We start from the raw sequence: 8,600 nt of genomic DNA on the forward strand, positions 1-8,600 counted from the left end.
GTCCGCACCCCGGGGAGAAGTAGAAGTGGGTGGAGTGAAGTCACTGGGAAGCAAGCCCTCACTTGCTCTGGGAGTGTTGTTTGTGCAGCAGAGTTTTCTCCCTGGGAAATGTTTCCAGGGCACCCAGCTATTCTCCCCTTGGTCCCCCGGCCGCACCTCAGAGGGCTCCTCTGTGAGAAATAGTCTGCCAGCCGTTTCCTGATCTCCACTAGGGATTCCCAAACTTAGCTTTCATTCCCTGTATTGCCCTCAGATTGTTAGCCAGCCGTCAGGGTGGGATTCCTCCTAATCAGTGAGAATCTGTTTGCTGTGGAGACCTGTGGAATCAGCTCTTAGTGCAGGCCCCACAGCATTTCAACTCTCCCACCCATTTAGAGATGTAAAGGGAAAAGTAAGATGGTCAGCAGCTGTAGCGCTTGTCTCCTCGAGGGCTGCTGGATATCTTGAAACATCTTCATCCACCTTCTTGCCCCTCACGGCCACCCCCTTCCTGCTTCCTTTGACCAGTAGCACTGCAGAGGACCTTCATCCTGGTCAATGTTTTTGCTTCTCCAACTGACCTGGACCATCTCAGTGTTTAGCATCATTCGAATGAAGCCAATAAAGTTGTGTTTAAATGAATCCCAGTTCAGTTTGTTCTTGGGAATAGGCTTACTGGAGGGTTGGATCAGTGTAGGGGGTTTTGGGGGTAGAGAAGTTGTGGAGACTTTGGAACTGAGCGGGGATCCTGAAAGCAGATGAACTCTGGCAGGCAAGGCCTAGACAGGGGTCCTCAAACTATGGCCCGCAGGCCAGATGCGGCAGCTGAGGACGATTATCCCCCTCCCCCAGGGCTATGAAGTTTATTTAAAGGCCCACAAAACAAAGTTTTTGTTTTTACTATAGTCCGGCCCTCCAACAGTCTTGAGGGACAGTGAACTGGCCCCTATTTAAAAAGTCTGAGGACCCCTGTGCCTAGAAAATGTATTCATGAAGTAGGACGTTAGCTACTGGGCCACCCTGTACCCTCCCAGAGACTGACCCCACCATCCACAGCTCACGTTCCTGCCTTGGAGCCTCAGCCACCACAAGATAGGCTTGTCACTGCCCACTGTTCATTCAAACGTACTTCTATGGAGCTTTTCCGCTTATTCCATGGTCACAGCTAATCCGATAAACCAATTTGTGCTAATGACAGACTAGAAGAGATCTCTCCCCCCATCACCCCTTCTATTTCTTCCTCTCCCATTTTTATAGCAGCTTTCTGGAGAGAAACCATTACCATTCCTGCCTTATCCAGGGATAGTTTAACTAATTAGCAGCCACTTTCTACAACCCATGAACCCAAAGGAAGTGACTCTGAAGACAGACTTTAAGATCAGATAAGAAGGAATTAGAGTTAGGAATTTGTGATTGTGAGGAATTGTGACGTTCTCCTTGCCACTTATACCCATTAATACTAGTTCTTCCCTTTGTTGCTAATCAATCAATATTTATTTAGTACATGACATGTCCATGTCACTGAGCTGGGTGCTGTATAAAAGAGCAAAAGTGAGATCATCCCTGCTTTTATCTGGAGAGCCTTGTTACACATAGGGTGTCCTACAACTCTCCATTAAGCTTGAACCTATAGTAAGACTTTTGGAACATCCTGTGTGAGCACATATAAAATAAATAGAAGGTAAATGATGGGGAGCAGCTTTGTAAGCTGACCTTAAGAGGTAGAGATAGGAAAAATATGCATTCCAGGCATGAGGGTACAGCCAGTGCGAAGATAGGGCGATGACAATGGTAGTTACTTTGAAGAAATAGGAAGAAGGCCAAACTTGGCTGTAGCAGTGTCTGTGAAAGGAAATTTCCTGGTTTCCTTCTAGTCCAAACTAAAATCCCATCTTCTATGAGAAGCCTTTCCCCAAGCACTCTTAATTCTAGGACCTTATCTATTAATTTTTGCCCCATTTATCCTCTATTAGCTTGCTTTGTTATATTGTTTGTTGTCTCCTTCACTAGAGTGTAAACTTCCTGAGGACAGAAGACTGTCTTTTGCCCCTTACTGGATCTGTTCCACTTTGTCAGTGACTTTTCTAAAATGTGATATCCAAAATTGAATACAACATTCTAACCATGTCATCTAAAATGAAACTCTCTGACTATATTCTGACCAGAAAAGAATGTAAAAATATTAAATTCTTTGCTCTAGACACTTTATTTTTATTAACTTAGTAGCCCAGGATCATATTAGCTTTTTGGGGGGTGGGGAGGTGGCGAGAAGTACTATGGCACACTGTTGAGCTACTAAGTTATGGCCTAATGGGAAGTCTATATAGGAAATCAACCCCAGATAACTTCTTTAGAATGATGTTCTGAAGACTCAAGTGAAAAAATTCTGATGATGGGAAAATTGTTTTTTTCCCCTTGTTTTTATTTTTTATGATTACATGTAAAGAAAATTTTAAATACTCATTTTTATAAGATTTTGAGCTTCACAGTTTTCTCTCTACCTTTCCACCTCCCACAACAGTAATCCATCTGATATAGATTAGACATGTACAATTATCTTAAAGCTCCACGTTAGTCTAAAAGAAGAATTAGGATAAAAACGATAAAAAAGAAAAATACAACAAAAAAGTAAAAATAATCTACTTTGATCTGCATTCAGATTCCATAGTTCTTTCTCTGAATGTGAATGGCATTCTCCAACATAAATCTTTTAGAATGAATCTTGGGATTATTATTTTATAAAATGAGCTAAGTTCATCATAGTTGATCCTCAAATAATGTGGCTGTTACTGTATATAATGTTCTCCTGGTTCTGCTTACTTCACTCAGCATCAGTTCATATGAGTCTTTCCAGGTTTTTCTGAAATCTTTCCGCTTTTCATTTCTTAGAGCACAATAATATTCCATTACATTCATATACTACAACTTGGCAGCTATTCCCCAAATGATGGATGTGTCCTCAATTTCCAATTCTTAGTCACTACAAAAAAAGCTGCTATAAATATTTTTCTACAAATAGATACCAACCTCCTTCCCCTTTAATCTCTTTGAGGTACAGACCTACCAGGGGTATTGTTGGGTGAAAGGGTATGGATAGTTTTATAGCCCATTGGATATAATTCCACATTGTTCTCTAGAATGGTTGGATCAGTTCACAACTCCACCAACAATGTATTAGCATCCCAGTTTTTCCATATCATCTCTATTTTTTTTCTGCCACATTGGCCAGCTGATACCATAATGGGTACCTCAGAGTTATTTTAGTTTGCATTTCTCAGATCAATAGAGCTGGAACATTTTTTCATATGATGACAGATGGCTTTAATTTCTTCATCTGAAAAGTTTCCTGTTCATATCTTTTGACCATTTGTCAATTGGGGAATGACCTGTATTTTTATAAATTTTGATTCTGTTCTCTACATATTTGAGGAATAAGTCCTTTGTCAAAAATACTAGCTGTAAAAACATGAATTCTAACCCAGTTCCTTGATTCCAACCAGAGTTTTTTCTATCTTACTGCACTCTCTTATTATTTTATTTTTGTTTTCTCTGTCAAAGAAAATGATCTTGGGACTAGAAAGGAGAAAACAAAAATGATAGATAGATAGTTGGAACCCAAGGCAAGTAAGAAAATAATGAGAACAACTAGGTGCCTTTAATGAGCTCCAGTCACCAGTCTCAGAGGAATTACATCCCATGGTACTGAAGGATTTGGCAGATGTCATACCTGAGCTACCAACTGATCTTTGAAAGATCATGAGAAAACAGGAAAAGAGCTTCAGGATTAGAAAAATACAAATATCTTCATTTTCAAAAATGAGGAAAAATGATATTAGAGTGTCCAAACTGCAGTGATACTAGCTTTGTATAAGAGAGTATGTGAATGTGTGACTGAGTGTGGGGGTCTCTTGAATGAATCAACCACCAACATCCTCCCCCAACTGGAATAATTAATAAAGTCTAAACTTTGATAGTTGTTTGAAAACATATCTCAGTTGAATCAAAGGTATTAACTAGGTATAGTTCCAAATATGGTTTAAAATGAACAAGACTGGATCAATTGATCAAAGATGTTAGGCTTAAAATCCTTTATCCACTGAGAAGCTTTTGAAAGCCATTGGATAAAATGGATCGAAAATGCCCAGGAAGTCTATTTGAATTGGTTGAGGAGACTTAGTCATATTCTGTGAGCCTTACGTAAACCCAACTAGCTAATTTGGGATTGAGTGTCTTTTTTGATAATAGACAAGTGAAAGCATCCCAGCCAAACACTTGGAAAAAATCAAATTAAGTGTACTTTATAATTTATTCAGTATCACCACTGACATTTTTATAATTGCCTGTGACATGTTTTATTGTTTCTCTGAGTTTAGAAGTTCAGCTTTCCTGTAAATTATCCATTGTCTCTAAGTTAAGTTTAAAAGTTCAGTTTTTCTCTGAAATCAATGGTCTATTCTTATGTCAAGGAAATTTGTTATCTCTATCCCACACAGTTGTCCTTCAAGGAAGTCGGCTCTGTTATCTCTGTCCTTCAAGGAAGTCTGTTTTGTTATCCATGTACTACTGATTAACCTTGCAGGTGGAAACAATCAATCAGTAATGAGATGGTAGTTGATAGCTCTGAATATACCCAATCTCCAATCAATCATATTCTTTTCCCCAAGGGGCAGCTGAATGGCACAGTGGATAGAGTGCCAGGCCTGGAGTCAGAAAGACTCAATTTTCTGATTTTTAAATCTAACCTCAGGCATTTACTAGCTGTGTGATCTTAGGCAAATCATTTACCCTGTTTAACTCAGTTTCCTGCAAATGAGCTGGAGAAAGTAATGGCAAACCATTTCATTTTTTCTTTACCTAGAAAATCACAGATGGGGTCATGATTAGTTGGATGCAACTGAAAATGACTGAACAAAAAATGATAACCAATCATACTCTTTTCCCCATCTATGATGCTACCCTTTTACTATGATGCTTTTCCTTTTGTCTATAAAAATAATTTGTAAGGCCCACTGGATTTTAGGGATTGATGAGAGATCAACACCCTATTAAGTGGCAAATTTGTGCTGGCTAATAAATTGATCACATTCAGAATTTTGTGCCTCAGTTTACCTTAACTTCAATTGTGATACACTTGAAGGGGAGGAGACAAACAAGGCTTGATTTCATCTCACCTCTATTTTGACCAGTTGAGAACTTTGTGAACTTTGGATGATTAAAGAATTCAGGTTTCTAATTCATCTTCTTTGCAATATTTCTAGAACAGCAACAACTGACACGCTGAGGAAAGGCAATTTCAAGGATACTACAAAGAAACTATCAGAAAGTGTACACCCCATCTAAAGGGAAAATATTTTAACTCCAGGAAAAAAAAAAAAAAAAGACTTCTAGGAACTATAAGTTGCCCCTTAGCAACATCTCTTCTCTAAGCTTGAGTCCATTCTCTCCTGGAATCTCTCTATATGCTAGAGGAATGGTCTGTCACAGATTTTCTAGGGATGTTTTATGCCAAATATTCTTACCATATCACTTTAGTAAAAATGCCACATCCTGTGAGCTAAGTCAAATCTGGTTAACTGATATCAACTAATAATTGTTAGATGAATCACAACAGTAGGGGATTGGAAGCTTTCAAGACCACCCCTTAGAATTATGAGCACACATGTAGTAGCCATCCTCTGAAGAGCTGATTTGCCATTTTAAGGAGTTAAAATAGTAGAGAGAGTTGACACAGAGCGTGTGCTACACTAGCAAAATTCTAGAACATGATGTTAAAGGTAATTAATATTAAAGCTGTTAGCAAATCTCCAGAAAAGGAAAGGGAAAAACAGGTCTCTGCTTGGTTTCATCTCCACAATCATCATGTTCCATTCCCACCCCCCAGGATAAGCTCATCTCCTGATATTTCATCATCAGGGAGGCTGATTCAACTTTAATGCTACATACACCTCCTCAGCACCCTCAGTTGCCTTTTTCTTGTGATGGTGGGGCTAAGCAATAAACTCTCCCCAAGCCTCCCTTTATAGAGAGCTCAGAATTTTCCTTTAGGTATTTATGAGAGGTCAACACTTAGCACAATGTTTGGCACATAGTAGGCCTTTAATAAATGCTTATTGATTTTTTTACTATCAAGAATATATTTCTGATCATGGTCAATGAACTGATTTGTCATACTTGACAAAGATAAACTTTTTAAAAAAATTTGGAAGGAAGAGGTTAGTGATAGAGGCAAAAAAATAAGAAAACAAAGAAAATAGGGTAATTGAAACATTTATGAGAATGCACAGAAGAGAACAGAAGGAAATTCATAAAGAGATAAACTTTGAAACTCACATATTGAATTAATCATGTTCTTTTCAAAATAAATGTCCAAAATAAAGATGTGGTTTTAGAAAAAAATCTCATTTTTCTTTTTGCTGAGGCAATTGGAGTTAAGTGACTTGCCCAGCATCACACAGATAGGAAGTGTTAAGTGTCTGAGGCTTAGATTTGAACTTAGGTCCTCCTGACTTTAGGGCTGGTGCTCTATCCACTGGGTCATGTAGCTGCTCCTCTTTTTTTTTTCCTTTGCATATGTGGAAGTGGGCATTTGTATTTGTGATGTTAAAAATTTTAAAACAATTTAAAAAAACATTTAAGTACCAAAAACAACCCCCCCCCCCAATATACAATTCAGGTCATGCCAGATTAGACTCATTTTCTTTGTTGACAAAGTTATTGAACTGGTAGACTAGGATAATGTTGTGGAATGCTTTATCTAGACTTTAACATAGTTTTTGACAATATTTCCCATGCTAACTTGTGGATAAGATGGTGATGTATAGGCTAGAAGAAAATATGGCTAGGTAGTATCAAAACTGGTTGAATGACTAGACCTAGAGTAGTTATTAATGGTTCAAAGTTAACCTGTAGGAAGGTTTCCAGTGAAGTGCACCCCCATCTGTCCTTGACTTTGTACTGTATAATTTTTTTTTAATCAGTGATTTGGATAAAACTAAGAATTCATAGCCATAACATACTTATTAAAATCTCAAATATCACAAAGCTTGGAGAAAAAGTAGGATGACTCCTTTAGGGTCTAGTAGTTTTCTCCTACATTAGAGGTTTTTGAGGAACATTTGTCCAGAATATCATGGAAGAGTCTCTAAGTTAGCTATGAGTTGGACTAGATGATGCCTGATATATTTTCTAACTCAGATTTTATAAAAACTCTTTCACGTGAATTCTTTACTTTGGGGTTCCACTGGAATAGAGGGAGAATTTGAACTTAAATTGCCTGTCATCAGTCATGCTCTTTTTGTTGTTTCACAGATCATCCCATTGGTTTCCTTTACCAAGATTGGGTACATTGACATGAAATATGTTTCCTCTGCCAAGTTTAACTTTCCCTAGCCTCATTTTCCTTATCTGTAAGATGAGGGAGTAAAACTAGCTGGTTTCTGAGATCCTTTCCAGCTTCAGATCTCTGGTTCCAGACTTTGGAGAGATCTCCAAACACAGTCGCCAAACTTAGCAAGAGCAAATATAGAGAAAGAACAGTCCACAAGTAAGAGGGGGAGGGGGAAGTCAAAGATTAAAAATGAGCTTTCAAAGAAAAAGAATATCAGCATGATGGATAGCAAGCCAGTATTTTTCTCAGGTTGACATCAAGGACACTTTCTTCTTTCTGTCTTTTCATTTCTGTCCTTTCTTTCTTTGGTTCTAGATTTCTCCTCTTCTTGCTCCACTATCACCACAACCACAGCAATTAGCATCTACTTAGTGTTTTAATGTTTGAGAAGCGCTTTGATGAATTATTTAATTGGCTCCGAACAACAGCCTTATTATTATTATTCCCATTTTACTGAAGAGAAATCAGAGTCTGAGAGAAATTAAATAATTTGCCCAAGTCTATACAGCTAGGTGATTGAGACAGAATTTGAATTCATCTTCCTGAGTCCAATTCCAGTGCTCTAGCTACTAGTTCTGTTCTTTTCTCTTAGGTTTGTGAGTTTTGCTATTTGCCACCTATACACTTGTTCTGTATATCCTCAAACTCTCTGCCACGGGACACAGGTTTCTCCTCAATTTTCTACTCTCCTCAAATGCTCTCAACGCTCAGTCTTGCGTCAGTTTGCTGCGCTCACAGTCCTGAGTATTATAATCGAGCATCTACTCTGCATGGGCACACCGGGTGCTATAATCGGGCATACACTCTGCATGGGCACACCGGGTGTTATAATCGGGCATACACTCTGCATGGGCACACAGGGTGTTATAATGGGGCATACACTCAGCATGGGCACACCGGGTGCTATAATCGGGCATACACTCTGCATGGGCATACCGGGTGTTATGATCGAGCACACAATCTGAATGGGCACACCGGGCGTTATAATCGGGCATACACTCTGCGTGGGCACACCGGGTGCTATAATCGGGCATACACTCTGCGTGGGCACTGGGCGCTATGATAGAGCACACAATCTGAATGGGCACACCAGGCATTATAATCGGGCATACACTCTGCATGGGCACACCGGGTGTTATAATGGGGCATACACTCAGCATGGGCACACCGGGCGTTATAATCGGGCATACACTCTGCATGGGCACACCGGGCGTTATAATCGGGCATCCAATCT

Source organism: Antechinus flavipes, chromosome 4 (genome assembly GCF_016432865.1).
Source record: "Antechinus flavipes isolate AdamAnt ecotype Samford, QLD, Australia chromosome 4, AdamAnt_v2, whole genome shotgun sequence".
Taxonomy (NCBI): Eukaryota; Metazoa; Chordata; class Mammalia; order Dasyuromorphia; family Dasyuridae; genus Antechinus; species Antechinus flavipes.